The sequence below is a fragment of the Bactrocera neohumeralis genome, chromosome 5 (assembly GCF_024586455.1).
Source record: "Bactrocera neohumeralis isolate Rockhampton chromosome 5, APGP_CSIRO_Bneo_wtdbg2-racon-allhic-juicebox.fasta_v2, whole genome shotgun sequence".
NCBI classification, from domain to species: Eukaryota; Metazoa; Arthropoda; class Insecta; order Diptera; family Tephritidae; genus Bactrocera; species Bactrocera neohumeralis.
Window position 1 is genome coordinate 18,306,661 of NC_065922.1, and position 22,281 is coordinate 18,328,941.

General features: G+C 35.2%; 1 protein-coding gene and 1 pseudogene across 3 annotated transcripts in view; both read left to right on the forward strand.

The window, feature by feature from the left end:
• LOC126760138 (furin-like protease 2) overlaps positions 1–22,281 on the forward strand; it is a 395,670-nt gene that overhangs the window by 135,648 nt on the left and 237,741 nt on the right. The window lies entirely within an intron of this gene.
• Positions 20,365–21,029, forward strand: LOC126758286 (uncharacterized; annotated as a pseudogene).

Genomic DNA, 22,281 nt, shown 5'->3' on the forward strand with positions numbered 1-22,281 from the left:
GCCGGCATCTCTGTGCCGTGTCCGTCGCTGCCGGCAGCATTGCCTCACTCACACTCGACTGCATTCGGTTCAAAGTTGATTTATCTTGACCCAGTTCGATCGATTTGTTTACGGATGCGAGTAAATTAGCATCAGCTTGGCCATGCCCTGCCTGCCGCTGGCACCTGCCTGCATCCATCAGGCAGTCAGTCAGCCAGTGAGGCCAGTAAGGCAGCGCGCAGGCAGCTAGTCAAGCAGCAAAATGTGCAAACAAGCAACTCATTCACCGATTTGCCGTTTGGCGCCGCTCACCTCCAGCTCCCCTCCATGATTATTACATCTCTCCTCGCATATATACATATATGTGCTTTTCTGCATGTGTGTTTGTGACCCACAAACAAATTGGCCTTTTGCTTACTTTGCCATAAACCCACTTCGCTATTCGTACGTTCGATTTTAAAGTCATTTTGTGGATTTATAATTGAAAGCACAGTTATGTACAGCTGCATTTTATAGCTTCACGCAGCTCGCGTAAAAGTGTGCCAATGCTCATATGCTTATCATTTTATTTGGTCCAAAGTGTGTGGGAATTTTTTCTTGAAGATACTCATAAAAACGCTTAAGTCTTTCAACTACATGGCAGCAACTGCACTGATTTAATTACGCGAAATGGCTTTGCCATAAAATTAATTGTGCTTGAGAGAACTTAAGTTCTTGACTCAGCCGTTTGTCTCGTTATGTTCATAAATTAGTTAGCAGTGACGCAATAAGAGATTTAAAACGGCGTTCAATAATGCGTGAATGTAAATCTCTGCAATGTGGTGAGTAAGTTGTTGAAATATCATATACGACCTACTTTGCAGGGTATTTTGTTATGTTTAAAAAATATTTAGAAGGTTATTTCTCACAAAAGCTCGACTAACATAATCTTTTTCGATTTGTCCAGTTTTGGTCCTTTGCGATACGACCTGGCGTTCAATTATTAGGTCTGTGAGTAGTAGTCATCCTTTGGTTGCCTGCGCTTGACGTGAGTTTTAACAGACTCTGTGGCCTGACTATTGATCCCTACTCCAGGGTATCATACCTTGGGGACCCCAGATGCTTACGGCGTAGTCTTACCAATGTTTGTTTCACTGGTGCCTTGCTCTAGACATTTCCTGTAGTCTACTCGATCTGTCAGTCCAATTATGTGGGCGTGTGTTGCTGCCAGACAGTGACCAGTTAGTATTCCGATTATGTTCCTACAATCTCTTCTATCGAGTGTCAATAGGAATTCTGTGTACTTTCGATATACCGATTTACCGATTCGAAAATCAGACAAAGTATAAATTAAAAATTCGCCCTTCCATTTAATCACAGTAGTATTTTATAGTGTTTCTTACATTTTCTTTTCGTTGTTATAAACTTAATAGTAAACTCAATATATAGGGTATAATTAATGAGAAAGAGAGCAAATATGTATATGTATTTTTTCTTATTTTTTTAAGACGACCACTTGAAAGATTAATAACCAGGAAATTGTCAAGACGAATTGTTTAGGTCAAATATTGAGTTTGTTTTGAAGGTTAAACAGTATCGATGATGTTATACCCTCTTTGAGGTAGAAAACTTAACCAGCGTGAGGTTCAGAACTTAACTAAAATCTTTCCATTTTAGCTTCGATTTTTAATTTGCTCAGAAAAATGCAAATACGCTTGAAAAAGAATAGCTTAACTAAAAAAATGGCCTTTCCGAGGGAAAGTGTTTCGAAATTTGGCCTATCAGCTACGAGTGATAATATTTTAAACAGTGCATAACTATTGATATCCTTACAAGCTATAACTTTAAAGCACATACCTTTTCGAAAGATATTTGTGTTCAAACCATGTGCTGATTATTCGCAGTAAGGTTAAACTTTTCTGTAAGTTTTCATATGCATCCGTGTAATGTTGAAAAGATATCTAAGATACCTAAAATAGTATATTTTTCTTCTCTTCAATCCCTAAATTTCATTTAGTACTCTGAAACCGCTATCTATCCCTATGCTGAAAAAAATTTTCTTGAAACCATTTCATTTCCCCGCCTACTATCATTTTGTCTGTATGATATGCATTAACATACTATAATGAATGACTTTGAAAAATTGTATATAGATGGAATCGTTGTACAAGGTCTGTCGCAAAAGAAACAGAACTTTTTAAATATAACTGTTTCTGGTGGCGCCACCTATTGGTATATGAAATAAAAAGTTTGATCTCTTGGTGACATTTCGTAAACATTTTAAGACAATTGGATAACTACAATCGATGTTATCGATCAAAAAGCGACAGCAGCTTTTGGTGATTGGTCGTAAAATGCAAAGAGCAAATATTACATTTTGTTTTAAACTTGGGAAAACGTTTACTGAAACATTTCAAATGATGAAAAAAGTTTATGGTGATCAGTGCCTATCCCGTAGTAATGTGCATGAGTGGTTTAAGCGATTCCAAGAAGGTCGTGAAGACCTCTGTGACGATCAGAAGTCGGTCGTCTTCAGAAGTCAAAAATAAAGACAATGCTGATTTGTTTTTACGATTCCGAGGGTATTGTACGCCGAGAGTTCGTCCCACCTGGCCAAACGATTAATGCTGTGTTTTACCTTGGTGTTATGAAGCGTCTTTTGTCACGCATTCGTCGTGCTCGACCACAATACCGTGAGGAAGGGTCCTGGCGCCTGTTGCGCGATAATGTGTCGTGCCATCGGTCGACGCTTGTCACTGATTTTTTGACTCCATATTAACCATTAATTATTCACCCTCCTCACCTGATTTGGCACCCTGTGATTTTTACTTATTTCGAAAACTTCATTTGCCCATGAAAGGACTCTGGTTACAAGACATTTCAGCTATCCAAAATGCGACGACCGATATTCTCAAGAGCATTCCGAAAAATGACCTTAAGCACTCATTTGAAATGCTAATTGACCGGGCTAAACGCTGTATCGAAGCACATGGAAACTACTTAGAATAAAAAAATATAACTTTTAAAAAATATTAATATTTTGTTGTTTTTTTTAACAGTCCTGTTTCTTTTGCTACTGACCTTGTATATAAATATTTTAAAGAATATGAGTATTATATATACTTATGATTTCATAAAGATCGCTTTAGAATTCAGAATCTAATACTCAATACAATGTATATTTATACACTTATTGTAGTTGCTACCAATCACCCCCTCGTTACAACAGTTGAACAATTACACACACAATTTGCCATTATATATCTGATTTATTGTCTATAGTCTAGTGCAAAGCAGAGCTCAAATTAAAACAAGCAACTGCTTATGGTCTCACTCCATATTTTCCTTACCAAACACATACACTCATGTTTACACACATGTAGGACGCCCAACAGGGACACCATAATAAGCATATATTTGCTAAAAGTGCTTTATTACCGACACCAAGCGATCTGCTTGCATAACTTCCTACTCTTGCCTTTTGGTATTTTCTGCACACACACACGCATAGGCGCCTTTGATGTCAATTCTGAATTTACCCCTTGGGGCTGCTGAGAAATTTCTCCACTGTTGTGTTCTATAAAAGTGCTCGGGATAAATGCAACTGTGATTATTCATTATGCATATGTGTGAGTGCATGTAGATGTCTCTTTGCATATTTTTGCTCCTGTATTGAGGAGGAGCGTATATGCATATAATGCTGGTGTCGCACACACCTGCAAACCTGGACTTTTATAAAGTTTTAAGAGTCATTTGCTGCACTTATCACACGCTAATGTTTTGTCTAAGCTGTATTGTCGTTGTTGTTGTTATTGTTACCTCTACAAACTACAAACTCATGCAGTCGATTGTGTGTGAGCTATACTATTATCTGTACCGAAGAAAAGTTGTTATGGGAAAGGGTAAATGAGCATAATAAATTAAATATTGATTCGACCTGCAAACCAGAGTACTTTTATATAGACATGTGTGTGCATGTATTTATTTAACTATATGTTTGCATGTGCGTTGACAAACGTTTGCTTGTAATTAAGTATGCAGATACACACTCTATATTTTATGGATTTCATAGATGTCGCCCCTCAAAAAAATGTCATTTGAGCAAATATAAAAGCACAAAGTAGAGGATTATGGAATTAGCAGTAATTACTCTTGCGGGGTTTTAATTAAGTACATTGAGATTAAAATTTCCATGAATTAGAATGAGATATTTATTAACTGCCCTTTTCCATCTTCATTATTTCTGCTTATTTGCTTTAGTTTTTAATTATCAGCTAATAATGAAATTTATTTCACATCGGTATTGAAGGAAAGATAATACGATTCACCATCATGAAAAAGTACACATTTAGAATTAGTTATGAAATGTGTGCGCTCAAATGACAATTTGGATTTGAAGGAGGCTTTAATTTCACCCGAGCATTCTAACTTCCATTAGATTAGAGTATGGTTTATTTGGTTCAACCTTACGTTACAAGCGACTAAAATAAAAAATTCGTAGAAATATTGCTCTGTCGTGTCCTGAAGTCCTGAGAAAGGTTGCTATGCTGCCAAAATTTTGTTAAAAAAATTTCTTCATGTTTGTCATACTTTTTTTTCAACCAATGAACATATGTATCTGAATTTTTTAGATTTTATAACTTATTGTTAGGCTTTAAAAAAAAGCAGATCCAATAAATAAAATAATTTAGGAAAAAAAATATCTAAAGAAACCTGCAAGTTGGATCTGAAAAAACAGTAAATAAAGTATGGCGACCCCATTGAGGCAAAATCTTCTTCTTTTTTCCTTATTGGGGTAGACATCGCTTACGCGGTTATAGCCGAGTTTACAACAGCGTGCCAGTTGTTCTTCCTTTTCGCTGTTTGGCGCCAAGTAGAGATTCCAAGTGTAGCCAGGTCGTTATCCACCTGGTTTTCCAACGGAGTGGAGCTCGTCCTCCTCCTCTCCTCCGGTTGTTAATGCATCGAATATTCTCAGAGCTGGAGTGTTTTCATCCATTCGGACGACATGACCTAGCTAGCGTAACCGCTTTCTATTACTTTGCTGAACTATCTTAATGTCGTCGTACCTATCTCTCGTACAGCTCGTCGTTTCATCGAATGCGATATGCGCCATTACCAATGCCAAAGGACCATAAATCTTCCACAGAATATTTCTCTCGAAAACGCATAACGGCGACTCATCCCAGGTCTCTGCACCATAAAGCAAGACGGGGATAATGAGTGACTAGTAGAGTTTGGCATTTGTGCATCGAGAGAGGACTCTACTTCTCAGTTGCCTATACAGTTCAATGTAGTTGGCAAGAGTTATTCTTCGTTGGATTTCGAGGCTGACTTTTTTGTTGGTGTTAATACTGGTTCCAAGATAAACGAAATTTTCTAGGACTTCGAAGTTATGACTGTCAGCAGTGACGTTATAGCGAAGTCACGAGTGCGACGACTGTTTGTTTGATGACAGCAGAGATTTCGTTTTGCCCTCGTTCACTACCAAAATGTGAAATAGTCAACCTTTTTATAATTTCATATTTCTTCATAATATCTAATCCTTGTTTTCCCTCAACAAATTATTCATTACCCTTTGCATAATTGAATAAAATAGTAATTTAGATATCTACTTTCGATGCAATGCAAATTTAGTCACAGTGCTTGTTTATTGCAGTTCGTAATTTGTTTCACTCCAGCACTCTCAATATGATCCTAAGTCGGATTTCACTCCAATTTACAACCCTAGTCTTGCAATCTGACAATTCACAACTTCATAGTAAAATTTGACATTTTTGATGTTATACTATATATATTCAGAATGCTTAACCATAAGAGCGATAATTGTGTTATTTACAGTTACTTAAAATAATCATTCATTGGAATTAAATCGCGAACATCGCGCGATTATTTTTTACAAATTTCGACGTGAATTAACTCATCAAGTCCAGTGTTCACTGATGATGTGATGAAATCGATGTCGCAGATCACTCCAAGAAGAATTTCGTTAAGGTCGTCCAAAATCATTTGCCGTTCCGTCATATGACCTGCAGTGAGATAGAGAGGAGTGACGTATTAGTGGGACTAGCAATTATTCAATAGTGCATGAACATTTGACTGTAAAAACAAAGTTTCACAGTGGATTCCACATAATTACTCAATCGATCAAAACTAAGCTCGTTTAAACTGGTTCACATAAATGTTAAAAATACGAAGAAGTTACTTCAGTAACATCCTGACAGATGATGAATCGTGGTATTATACAAATGAGTCCGAAAGTAAATAGCAGACGACTATGTAGGAAGACCAACCACCGACGGCTAACATCAAAAAACTTTCCGTTGAGTACTAATTTTCGAGAATGTTTGAAAAAGGATTTAGTGGGCAATGGTTTCAATCCAGAATGTATGATCTAGAGAACTAGGATAATATTATGGTCTAAAGAACAAGAACTAACTACACTACTATGAGTAAAAATTCTAAGACTTTCTACATAATATTAAAATTTTTAATTTATTCTTTAAAATGTATGTCGTCCCCTCCCAGTAATCCCCCGTGGCCACAATACACTTATGCCAAAATTTTTTCCAATCCTCGGTACAGTTGTTAAAGTCAATTTTCGGAATAGCCTTTAATGCACATAGCGATTCACGTTTAAAGTCTTCAAATGACTTCAAACGGTATTCTGCTGAATAGCCAGATATCACACGGTGCTAAATTAGACAAATACGGTTTGATTTTTGATCTGTTTTGACGTGGTTTTTTCGGCATCGACTCATATTTGCCACGATATTCGGCTGATTGATCATCTATTTCCGGGTAGTAAGTATCGATCAAAGCCAGTAATAATTTCAGTTTAACGACATTCTGGTATCATTTCTTCTCAGACGTTAACGCGACGCTGTTTTTCCAAAAAATAGTGATTTTGGAAACAATCGTGCTTTCACTTTTCTTAGGCTCAAATGATGTTTTAAAATGGTTTTCTCTGATCCTTCCGATATTCCAAGGATGCTGGTAAGATCGCTGACTGTTAATCGTCGATTCTCAAGCACCAACTCTTTTATTTTATTGACGTGTTGGTTATCAGTTGATGTTGATGGCCGTTCTGGTTGTGGATCGTAGTCAACGCGTTCTCGACCGTCTTTGAATTTGTATCAAAGAAAAGCACTTGCCCGCAACAAACAACTATCACTGAAAGCATTTTCTAACATTTTGAATGTTTCGAAAGAAATTTGATTCCTCACACAAAATAAAGTGGAACTTTTTTGTTGAATAATTTTATTCATCGTGAAAATCATCCAATGCACATCATGTTCTTCAGAAAGACAAGAGTATACTAAGCAATAGTGCTTATTTTTGTGTGAAAAGTTGGCATAGCTACTACTGGCAGTCATATCCCCAGAAAGAAATATTTCAAATATTTCTACAAATGGGTTTTCGCGCGAAATTTACTATTCTTTGCCCAGAGTGCACACTGTACTAAAAAAGTAGTTTACCATCTATTCAGAAAGTCTGTAGACACTAATGTCAACTCAAGAGAAAAATCTTTAAATTTTTTACCGTTGTATACCAATTTGGTGGATATCAAACCCTTGTTCTTAATCACGGTTTCCCTCAATTTATGACAGCGCAGCTTTCAGAATATATCTGCTATGAATTTCCATTAAAAAATATTACGAACCACTTTGTGCTTTCAAATCTATAACAAAGCTAAGACTCCATTCACTCGGTCCTGAATTTTATGGTCAAACCACTAGACGGAGTTATAATTAGAATATTCTTGGAAAATGTACATAAGGGCATAAGTATATTTTAAGAGTAGGTAAGCTCCAAGTAGAGTCTATAGTCTATAAAAATATGTAGCGGAAGTAAACAGAAAACTCCCAGCTGCTTTTCCAAGAATAATGTAAGCAAAATATTTGTGTTCTAAAAGTGCGACGGACCTACAAATCATTTAAAGAATTTCCTAGGATTCACTGTTATGGACTCAGGCATTCGGTGTATGCTTCAGTGTGTATACGAGTGTGTTATATACTCGAAAAATTTAAGCACTGCCTTCTCCATTCATTCGAGTATTATTTTAATAACTGAGCAATCAGCATGTCCAGAAGGTGATTTTAATGTATCAGAGATTATTTGTTGCACAACAACTCCGAAACACGTGCACCAAAGTAGACACTCGCAGCTTACGCGTAACGCCACGCCGTCGTCAACGCTTTCCGCCGCCAGTCAGTCGCTGCGATAGCAGTTTGTTTTTGGCTATCTGTTTTTTATGCGCTGATTTCAATTCCGCTTTCCCTTGTAGCCAGTCAACATTCACCGGCGCTTTCAACTTTCCACTCTGCACTTGCACTTTATCAATTTCATTTTAATCAAATTAATTGCACTAAAATTGAATGCATGTGGCGGTTTGCGTTGTGACATTCTCCACTTTTTTCCGCATTTATTCGATGCTGTTTTTATACACGATTTCCTGTCGTCACCAACGGTTTGAGTATCTGTGTGTGTCAACTAAATGGAGCCATCGGCACGCATGGTCCTTTAGCTGGCGAAGGTTTGCTTATATGAACTGCGCTTTGTAGGTGTGTGTATGCTTTTGTATAGGTGTTTGTAGTTATGCATGTATCAATGTATGTATGTATGCATGTATGCATGTATGTGTATGTCTGTATATATGTATGTTATGTATGGATATCTATATTATCTACGTCTCAATTCAGGTCAACAGGCGTTGCAGGTGGTTGAACATTTTCCAACAGATAACCGGATGCGATTGCTTTATATAGCCTATGCGTCTGTATGTGTGAGTGCGGCAACAATTTATATTTTCTTTTTAATTTCAATAATAATTTGTTGCTGCCTCAATAACTGCTGGTACTGTAAATGCTGCCGCAGGTCAAATGAAAGCGCCTCAAATTGGTAACGGCCAACGCACAAGCAGAAGGCACACTTACACATACATACATACCTATAAAAAACTGTATATATGTGAATTTGTAATCTGTAGGCACATGCACGGCGGCCAGGTGCTACTCACACACATGCAGCAGCACAGCCGTGCCTGCAACATAGATTGTTGCAATTTAAAACTGACATTCATTTCAATTTATGTAGATTGTTGAATTCGTTATGCCTTTACAGTTATATGTTTTTAACTCGTTGCTGCGTTGAACGCGCCAAAATGAAATATGCGAAAAAGTTACCGTAAATGGGTTAGTGTCGAAATCAATGTAAATACTAGAACTTTTAAGTAGAGCGTTTTTATAGATCGGCAGTTTTTGCCCCTCTCTCGGTAGCGGGTATTTGGCAATAGTAAAGCAAAAATTGAATGCAAATTACTTTTTTCATAAAGTTGAGTGTTTATCTTTGCATGCATATTGGCAGTTGAATAAACGCAGCTTTTTAAATAAAAAGCTTTTGCTGCAAATAAGCCGCTAAAGGATAAATATTTGTAGTTTTCAACTGCTGGCCACTCTCATAAGCTTCATTTTTAATATATTTTATCGAAAAATATTGCTGTAAGGTTAAGTTTTTATATCACAAAGATAGGTGCATGTCTTTGCTAAGCCATGCCGAAATGTAGGCAATAGATTATGCTGAATCATAACATTTTTACCATGTCGCAACTGTAATGTTGCCTACATATAGGGTGACTAAGGATATTTATAACACTTCGTTTACCAGGTTTGTGTAAGGTATTCATCACCTCTTCAAACAGTCAATCTGATTGAGGTTTTTTATTCCAAAGAAATGTGCATGTCTTTGCTAAGTCATTCCTAAGGGTGGGCAACAGATTCTGCCGAAGTTTAATATTTTTACCATGCCGCAACTGTAATGTGTGACTAACTTTAATTAAAGCGCTCCGTTTAAAAGTTTTATTTAAGATATTTACCACCTCTCTGCACGGTGTTTGAACTTTAGTAGGCTGTTTCTGCATTACTGACAATTTTAACTCATAAGTGTGTACCTAGAGTCTTGCTAACATTTTGCGATGATGAGAATAGCATTTATGATCCAAGTTTGGAACAGCCTCTGTGTCTCTGAATAGCTTAAATAAGAATAAGGCTTTTCTCTGATAATGTTCCTTTCTCAGATTACCTACTGGGTATCCACAGCCATGGTCAGTACAACTCCAGAACGTCTTTTACGTTAGAAGTGTACTGAAAATTGAGATTCTAGAAAAAGTATGTAATTAAAATTCTTAGTTACTAAGTAGGCTAAAAGGCTCATTAAGCTTTGAAGAAAAACACATAACACGAATTCATATGCAACATAGTTGCCATTGATAAGTATACAGAAAATTTGATACCACTTTATTCCACCATCTGGTGTGGTAGCGTATTCCGAAAAGGCCTTTTATTTAGAATTAACTCCTTATTGTCTCTAAATTGCTTTGCAGCTAATGTCCTTTTGTAGTCTGAGGACAGGGAAAGGTGCCTAAAAGACATATCCAAAAGATAGAGTGGATGTAAGATCAACGCAGTTTCCTGTTCTGATTCAATAGGGGACCTTAGTACTGAACTTAGACCCAAAAGCATACTGCACGCCTTTCATAATAATGACGATTAACTTGTTTTTCTTGGCATCGACTGTGATTATTTTAATATTTATTAATATTCCCTTTCTTTCTTCCTTCGATACCCGTTAAAATTCTTTCCCGTTTCGTTTCCTTTATTTCCTTAAAAAAATCAGACCAATCTGCCTGCGCTGTCCATAAGAGGTAAAAAAACTGCAACTGAAAACCGAATCAAATTGCACCCGCGCATATTTGCCACCCAAAAAACCAGCGACTGCCAGCAACCGCAGATAACAGTAAAAAGGCTCTCTAGCGCCACTGACTGTCAGTGCCGAAAAGCGCAAAATAAATTAAATGTATAAAATAAGCCTGGCGGGTCTGCTGGCATGTTTACCTGAAGCAGTCTGCTCGAGGGCGACAGTAATTACCGGAATGCAACGGTTAAATTGCACTGCAACGCAATTTGCACACACAAACGCAAACTCACAAGTGAGATTGCTATCAACAGCAGTATATATGTATGTGTGTGTTTGTATTTGCTTCAACGTTATCGCGAAATTTGCATTTTGCAGTCGGTTGTCTGCCGGCATTGCCGATAAAAAGTCACTTCACCCATAGCGTTCCGCGCGGCCTCCAGTGCAAAGCGCCTTAAGATATGCAATGAAAGTGGCGGCACACGCACACATGGCAGTTTCGAAAGGAGCTTGTTGTTGTTATTTTAAGTAAGATGCTTACGCGCCTATACTACTGCAATTAAAACAGCTAATGAGTGCTGTTGTGGGTGTGTATGTGTAGGTGCTACTTATACATATGCATTTCGCTTCCAACACAGGCGTTGTTGCATGAATTGCGGCAATCGGCAAACGGCAAACAGCAATCTGCATATCATCTCTCGCTGAATTAATTTTACAACAATAAAAAATATTTTTTGCATTTGCTTACAACAACAAACACATTTTCTGATATTTTTACAACAACAAAAATATTTTCTGAAATTTTTACAACAACAAAACACTCTGGGAATCTTTTACAACAACAAATGTGCTGTTTGTTGGTTTTTACAACAACAAATAATTTTATGAAATTTTTTTGACAACAACAATAGGGCGAAAACTGCGTGCAAAAGTTGTTCTGTTTGAATGCTTGCAGCGTATTGATTTATAATTTTTCAACACGCCCACTAATTTGCATATGCACATAATTGTTCATACTTACTTACGCGTATACATTAGGGTGTTCTCTTAGCTCTTAAATATTTATTTATTTTTATTTTTTGGAATCGCCGCTGAAGCTCCAGTTTTCTTCATGACAAAAAACTACTTATTTTCAATTTAAAACATGCTTAAATAGTAATAATTTTCTCATATAACTAACATGGTAATTTTTGATAATTTGCTTTAAGTTTTTTATCTCAAAGCAAAGAGATATAGAATTTCGAAAATAATTTTCACCTCCAAATTGTTTGCTCTACAATAAATATTTCAATAATTTTTTCTATAAATCCACTCCTTTTCTTGTTATACGTAGTTATAATTATACATCAAATTTACTGCATTTTTTATAGTACACCATGTCGTATGAGCAACATAATATTTATAAGACACTAGTATGAATGCTCAGGCCATTTGATGTATAATTTTAACTGCGCATAACTTTTAAATGAGAAGTGTTAGAGAAAAATCTTTCAGACGTGTTTTGTAGTGCGGAAAATTTTGTTTAAGAATATAATATTTTCGAAGTTGTAGGTGTTGAATACATGGGAATAGAAATATGATTAAACACGGTTGATACTGGAGCGCTTGTTTACGTGAGTAATTTATTTAATGGCATGAATTGAAATTTAAGGTTTCGTTGCAAGAAAAATCAACTTGGAAATAATGCATACCCTAATATACCATACACATACTTGTATACTTAATTATACAACTGTGTGTATATAAACAATATTTACTGGCGTGTTTTTCTTCCGTCATACTCTTCATATCAACTGTCAATCACGAAATTTAATTTAATAAAAAATTATTATGCCGCTTGTTGTTATTACAGCCAACGGACGCTCACTCAAATATACTGTATATGTATATACATATACCTATATCTACTTATTTACACCACAATGCCCGCTCGTTAAATGCATTTTCGACAAGCTATTTATCCCGCTTGCCGGCTGTGTGCTTTCCATTCAATTTGTTTTTTGTTTTTATTGTCTTTTTATTTGCTTTAATGCATGGTTTTTGGTTTATAGGCGCAAAGTTTTTACTTTATAATTTTTTTGCTTTGTTAGTTCAGCTGTCAGTCGCGCTGAGACGGCTTGGTTATTCGTTAGTTGTCAGTCGTTTGATGTTTAACATACTTATGCACATGTGTAGTATATGTATATGCATATATATTTATCTGAATCTATATAAATAAATATTAAAAATTTACTTTTGTGTAAGCAGCTGAATACACAAACACACATACATATTTATATGTTCGTAAGTCTGCTTGTTTATTTAGTTTTGTGGTGGCATATGTTGCACGCTATTAATTTGCATCAATCTCTTTATGCTGTTGCCATTTTCACTGTAATATAATTATGCCTTTTCAATTTTTTTGTAGTAGTTACATTTGTACATACATATTTGCATCAGCGATTGCGCTTCAATGTTGCAAATAGAGTGTGACAGTTCGCGTGTTAATGGAAATGAAGTGCATATTATTGAGTTGCGTTGTGGATGGGATGAATTTCAAAATTTATACACATAAATAATATAATTCGCTTACGTTATTATATAGGTGTTGATTTGGTTGAATATTGTGAAGTAAAATGCGTTTTTTTACTATCAAAATAAAGTGTTGAACGTAAAAGCGAAAAACGAGGCTGTAGAAAAAATTTTGTAGTTATTATATTGTTTTTGTAAACCGATTTTATATCTTGATGGCATAATAATTACTAGTTTCTGCCATCCCTTATTCAGTGAGTATATGTAACTTGTCAAATAAAAAACATTTCCTCGTTAGAACTTGATTTTGATCGATTAGTTTGTATGGCAGCTATATGCTAAAGTGGCCCAATCTGAACAATTCCTTCAGAGCTTATAGCCTTTCTTCAGACGATAATAAATGCCAAATTTCATGAAGATATCTCATCAAAAAAAAGTTTTCCTGAGAATAACTTCACTTTGATTGAGCAGTTTATATGGCAGTTACATGCTATAATTATCCAAACTGAGCGATTTCTTTAGAGATTAAAGTCTTGCTTTGTGAAATTATATAGACCAAATTTCGTGAGGATATCTCTTCAAATAAAATAATTTTCCATACAACGACTTTATTTTGGTCTATCGGTTTATATGGCAGCTATATTCAAAAGTGCTCCGATATTAGCAACTCCAACAAATTAGCGGCATTTTTGGAAGAAAACAACGTGCACAACAATTCAGCTCGATATCTCATGAACAGAGGGAGATACGGGCAGACGAACCTGGTTAAATGGGTTCAGCTCTTCAGGCTGGCCATTGATATATTTACTTAATAGGGTCTTCGAAGTTTACTTTTAAGTGTTAAAAACTTCGTTGCAAACATAATAAATTCAGAGTATAAAAAATATAACTAAATACTACTACTAACTCTAGTACATATTGAGAAAAGAATATGTACTAGAGAAAGTAATCCAAAAGAGTATGTGGTAAAAATTAACTTTATTCTTTATAAATATATTTTTGAGTACTAAAATATATTGCCACTTAATTTTCAAACCTCACATATAACGTCAAAATAACTGTACGATAGTTTCAAAGAACTGAAAGACATTTTCAATATTTTTCATTTCAAAATTAAAACAAAAACCTTTATAATATGACTATTGTATTCCCAAATATCCATTCCCCAATTTAATAGTCAAACCCCTTTCATTTCCATTCAGCGTCACTTCAAATTCGATTTTAGCCTCATTTTGTGTGCGGAGTCAGCAGAAGTGCAGTAGAGCTCTAAAAATTTGCTGATAAAATATGAACGCAAATAAAATCAACTTCCTCGCGCAACTTTTGCATTTAAAGCCACTTCGCAGCCACCTTAACTACGGCCTGCAGGTGCTTTTGTGCTGCTGAGCCGCTAACAGCGCAAGGCTGAGATAACAAATCGTTGCACCGCCGCCTTAACTTTATGGTTGCAGCACTTAAGCTGTCGCCTGTGCACAAATTGCAAAAACAAAACGCCTCAAGGTAAATAAATAAGCGTTTCTTTGGTTTTTTTCATTTATTTATCATTTTCCTCTTTTGCGGAAGGCAATCTCTTGGTCACGATGAGCGAAGATTAGTTTCATTTTCCCAAAGAACTACTGTGCTTGCTATGCTTGAAGTTTCTGCGGAAGTTAGATGTAGAAGCAGAAGTGGTGGAAACAAATTAGGTTTTTTTTGAAAGGGTGTAGCCGGTAGTGTGGATTCAAGGCTTTTACAAAACAGCTTGTTTTTGAGATTTTTTGTTTTTGGTTTTTTATTATAGACGGTTTAAAAGATTATATGAGTAGTCCGTAGACTTTGAGAATCAGTATGACAGTCATTAGATATTCAAACATTATTAACAATTGCAGTATTTGTTGTCAAAGTACTGGCCCCATTTATAGTTGTATATTTTGTTATATATAATTTATATAATAAATAATTTTGAGCATTTATTTTCGACTCCTTTTGTATACTCTGCTGTGATTTTGAGAGTTGATATAATAATCTTACCTTGAAACGCTAGTTTTCATTTAAAAGGCTTGAAAATATTCTTAAATACTTTGCAAGTTAATCATTTACAAATTTAAAATTATGTGATTTTTCCATCTTTCAAATTCAAATTGTTTTTGGGTTCATATTATTTTTTTGTGGCAACTCTACTCAAATCAGAATTTTTTAACAAAAATATTAAGTATTAAAATTGTGCAATAATTTTTTTGGATTCTTTATTTATGTTGGCAACCCTATTAAAGTAAAAATATAATATTTTAAAACACTTACAATTTAGTGAAATAATCCTTAGTAATATCTGTATAATATGAAAATTTTAATTTACATTTTGGGTTGTATTTTATGCTGTTGGCAACCCTATTTTCTTAAAAGTTTTCGACTCTTTAAAGTGTTTTAAGAATCTTTTGGTTGGCAACTCTACTTATTAAAATATATTTCTTGAAATTAAAAATTATATCAATTTTGCCAAATCATCTTTAACATTATCAAAATATTACACTTTTACTGGAAATTTTAGACACATTTTGTTTTGTTTGTCAACCCTAATGGTTTAATCATTTCCAAATACTTTAATTTTTACAAATAATCTTAATTAATATGTCAATCTTTATATTATAAAGAATAAATGTAAAATAATAAATGCTTATTATTCAGGTGGCAACCCTGTTATATAAAAAAAATCGGTATATAAAATTTTTATAAATTTTGTCAAATATCCATTTATAAAACACCAACACTAAATTTTCTAATTATTTCTTTTTTGTGTTGGCAACCCTTTTCATTTAAAAGTTTCCCATTTTTAAAAAACCAATAAATTTTGTGAAATATTATATTACTTGGCAACCCTGCTGATTTAATTATTTCAAAGTACTATAATTTTTAAATATTTTTAATTTAAATATATTAAAAATAAGTAATATTTATATGTGTTGGTTGGCAACCCTATTTTTATAAAGCAATTCGACATCCAGAATTTCTATAAATTCTGTCAAATAACATATTATATTTAGGATATGCTTTGATTAAAATTTCTATTTTTTCTATTTTTTTTTGGTTGGCAACCCTTCTAATTTAAAAGTTTTCCATTTTCCAAAATTCAACCAATTTTGTGAAATACTATTATATGTTATAAATATTATTAAATATTGTATATTTTACATAGATATATATGTACATATATATATATTTTATTTAAATTTTTTAGATTTTTATTTGTTTTTTTCTATCTATAAAATATTATAGATTAACACAACAATACTGGAGAGCTGTTAATGTTTACTTTATTATTCCTAAAATACATCCTCTCTTTTTAATTTCTTTCATATAAATTATTACCACCTTATTTTTATTGAATTAAAAATAAACACAAACCATTCCACGTTTACGTGTGTCAAATTTGAATGATTTTCTTGTTAATTTGCATTATTTACGCAAAATTTAATTACTCACTCCTTCTTCTCCTCATATATTTTTACTTTTCCAGCTAATTTCAATTGATTGTTCGTGAATTAAGCTCTGAACTTCCGTCATAATTGTTGATACAAGCAAATAGAATGCCACCACAACACACCGCCGCGCAGACCTTCACTTAAAATACCCACAGCAATGTCACTCATACGCCATGTAGCACCGTGTTGCGCATAGCACATGTATTACAATAAATTAATTATAAATTAGCTGCGCTGTCGATTGAGTCTATGCTTTCTTAATGATTTATTAATAACCGACGAGCGTGACATGACAGAAAAAGTACTCACACACACACACATACACACAGCATGCTCATACCTTACAATTGTCCACCATTATGGTGGGTTTGTGTGTGGCAACATGTCACGTAATCAAGCTCATTTACTCCTGCACACACATACATACACGTTTTCTATTGATATGTGCAAACAAACAAATCGAATTATCTTGTGAAGCACATAGCAAAAACTTGTGTGTGTGTGTGTTTCATAAACATTTTGCTTGCCCCTGTATGTCGCAACAATGCGCGGCACTGAAACCGCAGATATGGTCTTATAATAACAGTATTAGCGGTGGCTTGTGGGTGTTACTACGAACGGATATGCGTATTTGTTGCTTTCCTGCCTGGCAGTTTAGCCTTGAATGGTAATGAATAAAGGCGTCAGCAGTTGGGCTTGTGTTGATTATTTATTTCAAATGCGAAATTAATTGAATTTGCAAATTAATCGAATTTTCCGCGCATATCGCACGCGCACACACTTTGATATAAACATGTATGTGTGATTAATTACCGCAATTATAACAAAAAACAACAATGACTGCATAGGAGGTGGCGATAAGAACAAGGACAGCAAATAACCATATTGTTGGTATAGAGGAGATAAGTTGCTAATATGTTGTTGTGGTTTGAAGTAATATAATAAACTACTTCGTTAGCCTTTTTGAACTTTTATTAGGCATTTTAAGACGCTTTGCTATTTATTGTTGCTGAACACTCTCTGCATATGCGCGATTTAGTCTCTCAGTTTTTGAGATATCGATCTGAAAATTTATACACGTCCTTTTCTCATCAAGTAGCAGCATTTGTTGGAATCGCCAATATCGGACGACTATAGCATATAGCTGTAATACGAACTGACTGATAAAAATCGAATCCTTGTATGGAAAACTTTTTTATTTTACAAGATATCTTTACGAAATTTGGCATGGATTTTTGCATAACAAAACAGTACAATTCTCGAATAAATTGTTCAGATCGGATCTCTATAGCATATTGCTACCATACAAACTGACCGATCAAAAGCATGTCTTTGTATGGAAAACTTTTTTATTTGACAAAATATCTTCACCTAATGTGGTATGGATTATTGCCTAAAACAGCGCAGTAATCGATGAAGAAATTGTTCGGATCGAACCACGATAGCATATAGCTGCCAAACAAACTAAACAATCAAAATAAAAACTTTGTATGGGAAACTTTTATATGTGTGAAGCAAATAGCAACTCGATGAGACCAAAGTTAAGGGTTTATTTTGGTTTATTTTTTGTCACTGTCTTATCTCTTTTCATTTCAGCTTTTGATTTGCAATTTTTCTTTACATAATACAACAATTTTTTAATTAAAAAATACCTACTTTATCAGCAATGATTATTGGATTAAAAATTAAATTTTAAGTTTGATATATCGATTTGGCTTGAATAGTACATATCCTAACGTATATAATGATAAAAATATACAACAATTATATAAAATAATTATTCAAAAATGTATCCCTTCCGCACTGTATCTAGCCTGCTTCTCAGAGTTATTTATTTGAAGTTTAAAAAAAAATATTTTTAGAGAGCTTTGAGTATTCTTTGCACGCAGTGAGCCTTTATTCACACTGATAAATATATGCAGGCATGAGTATACACATACATAGATACTTGCAAATTTCCTCCCTTCAAACACTTGTCGCACTAAACGCTGCGCCCTCTACCTTTACCCTCACCTACTTTCCCAACATACACCACCACCAAGCGTCAGTCGAGCGTGCACTGCCGCACAGCAAATTTACATGCAGGTAGTTAGATGGGCTTGTATGCACGTGCATGACTGCCACTGGCAAAGTCAACAAGGACATTTTCGAGTATTTGCCGAGAATTTAAAATGTAAATTTTGTACCGTTTTACCGCCAACGCCACTCATTTGCCAAGTATTTGCGTTGTAGACGCAGGCGCTGCTTGTTGATTCTTTTGCAGTCGCCCTCAAACCAACAGCACCACCAGAGATACCCTCATTTGCGGCAATGCCACATACACGCACATACTTAACGGCGCGGTAGTCCTCCCCACTGTTGCGAATACTTAACTGTGCACTTACACACTCGTATTTGCATGCAATATTGCTCGTGGACACTTTTTAAATTGTTTATAATTGCGACGTGTAGCTGAAAGCCTGTGCCAAACTCACTATCCACACAGATATTTATGTATATATATATTTATGCGCCTGTGTGTTTGTGTTGAGCATGGCGTCTTCGTTGAAATTTTTAATTGCACAACTTTGGCCACAAAATATTGTGAGCCTGGGCGGGGCGGCAGGAAATTGATAGTAATTAGTTGCAGTTTTCTTATTTCTGCTGGCTTAAAAAATCACAGTCGCTTGGGCGAAACTGTGTCAGCCTAATTTAACTTCGTTCGCTTCTGCGCTCTCTTCTCCCCGGTGAAGAATTGTTGAAGAAAATTCTTGAATGAGTTTCGGGCGTTGCATTAAGTTAGTTGTAAATGAGTTTTTGTAGGGTTTTTAATTAGCCATGGCAATGGGTGTGGCTCTGCAGTGTGTGCTATTAAGGAATGGTGTAACTATTGTAATATTTCATGTGAAAATTTGTCAACGAGAATTATTGTTTTATGTTAGCACCACCAAAAAGAGAGGCTCTGAGGAACTATGTAATCGTTAAAATAAAATATAAAGCCAAATATTTGTTTGTTTCGAAACCGTGACTATGAAAAAATTCTGTAAAATGATTCTGTGATTGAAATGCCTAAAAATTAAAAACCGAAAAAGTTACAAATGAAAAGAAATGGTAGTTGTGGACCAGATTAAAAAATTGAAAAGTGAACATTGAAAACAATTATTGTACTAGGAAAGTCTATAGATCTTAAAGAAGTAAAAAATTTAAAATTACAAGGTGAGGAATTTATTATTCAATAAGTTCATATATACGAGCATTCTGAGAGCTGAGAAAGTATGTATGTATATACCCTACCTCCTAAGGGACACGAGTGTTCAACTTGTGACATTTGTGTATAGTTTGTACCTTTTTCCAACAGTAAGTATAATGATTAAGATAATCTGTGAAGGAGCTCAAATGAGGATTACCGCATCAGGTAGCTCACTGGCTCACATATAGCTGTAAGACCAATTTTGACTTGGGGTATGTTGGTATGGTGGCCAATAACAGAAAGAAATAAGCGTAAATAAAACGTGCGGGAAGAATACAAGAAGCGGACAGTATTTGTATCAGTGGGGCTTTCAGAACAACGCTAAGCCAGGCGCTTAACTTGACTTTACTTTTACTGCCAACAGACTTGTTCCGTAAGCAAATGGCAGCGAAGTCAGCGGCTAGACTGAGGACATCTTTCCTTATAGTCGCTGGTAACAAGTGGCATTCCATAATATCTAAAACGTAACACTTTCTTCCCATTACCACGGATTTTCGAAATCCCACATAATTGATTCTTAATTCGGTTTCTAATGTTAGCTTCCCTGCCAGAGAAGAGTGTGAAAGTGGCGAGGTAGACGATAGCGCAGGGATAAGCACCTATACATATGGTTCCAAACTAGATAAGCGAGTGGGAGGTGGTGTTTCCTCTGCAGAAATAGGTACCAAAATTGCCTTTCGTCTACCTGATCACTGTAGTGTCTTCCAAGTGGAGATCACAGCAATTAAAAAAGGCTTTTCGTTCTGATAAGAACTATATTTATGTATATATACAGATAGTCAGGCGAATTTGGGATCATTAAAATCTCTTCTAATCTTTAAATCTCATCTAAGTTAGTAAAAAAATGTCTTCGTCACTTAGGGGATCTAACATCCTATTTCACGATAAGCCTGCAATGGGTTCCAGGACATAGGAATGTGCCAACGAACTGTGAAGAAGATGAACTAGGTAGAGCAGGCACCAACCAACAATTCGACAACAGAAAAGAAGGAATTTGTATGCCTCTGGCTACTTGCAGATGTATAATCGACAAAGATGTTATAAACTTAGCTGTGTCTCGATGGAATCAATCTCTGACTTGCTCAAAAAGCTGGCAAAGGTGGCATGAATGGGGCTTGGACTGCACAACTATTAAAATTCAAATGGAACAACATAAGAACTCTAGTAGGCGTGCTAATTGATCACCGTCTAATAAGAGACATTTTAGCCGACGAAACGCCTCTAATGGCTGTTGTTACAGCTGAGTAGGAGATAGTTAAACATCCTCTATGCTATTGTAAAGCTCAATATAGGAAAAAAATTTCGACTATTGATCTAGTGTTTATCATGAGTTCACGGAGCTTGCTCAGATAAAATTTTTGGTACTGATGAACTTCAGAAGAAGTATTGAGTGGGTCAAAAAGGAGCCAATAGAGTCAAAATGGTTCTCGTAAGAGCCAAGGTGCGACGTGAGACAGCCACTTTACCAATTTACGTTAATGAGCGGCATACATACAGTTTAAATATTTAATATGTATCAACCAGATGGTTCTCCATGTAGGTGCGCACATCATATTTGCCAAGCCTTACATCTTCAAACGGAGGATAAAAGTATAATTCAGGTGCAGCTAAGTTAATGATTGTCTAAGGGTGATCAATTTTGAGATTCCCTACTTATTTAAAGAAAAAACACGGAGACTTTTTAAATTATTTAATTGGGGAATGTCCATACTTTCAATGACTCGTTCGAGCATTTCGACTGGTAACTGGCTAATAACACGTGTGATGTTTTGCTCCAAGGTCTGAATCGAAACGGTAATGACCCAACGGTATGATACCACATGATCATGTTGGTCAATCGACCGGCCCAAAACGTGAAATTATCGAAGATTATCTTTTTCAAATGTTAAAGTCTTTATTTTTAAGCATCAAATAGTGTTATCACATGATGTTGCCAATCCATCCGTTGAGAAATTGGACCGGTAATTTTGAATGTGCTTCTGGAAAAATTTTTGCTTAAGTAGCGAAGCGTTGTTGCTTCGGAAGGTCAGGCGCCAATTCGTTCCAAATCAGCTTCCGCTAACATTTTTTCAAATATTTATTATCCAATTTTTTTGATGGTGTTGCGAATAATATCTTGATTATATTTTGCCTAATATATTACAGAACATTTACAGAACGTGAATTTTCGTAATAGAGTTCAACTATTTGTAAACGCTGTTCAGGCGTAAGTCTTCCCATGATGAAATGCCAAACAATACTGAACAAAAATAACACGACCAGTTGCCACGACTCACGTGTGGCTATTGAAAGAGGTACCTGTGCTTGGACGCGTTATTTGTCGCTCGAATAATAAAAAGATTTTAGATTCACCCTGTGCTTAAGTGCTTGCGTGGAATATTTAAATTAAATATTTAATTTTTTTTAATATCTTGATTAATATATTTTTGCCTA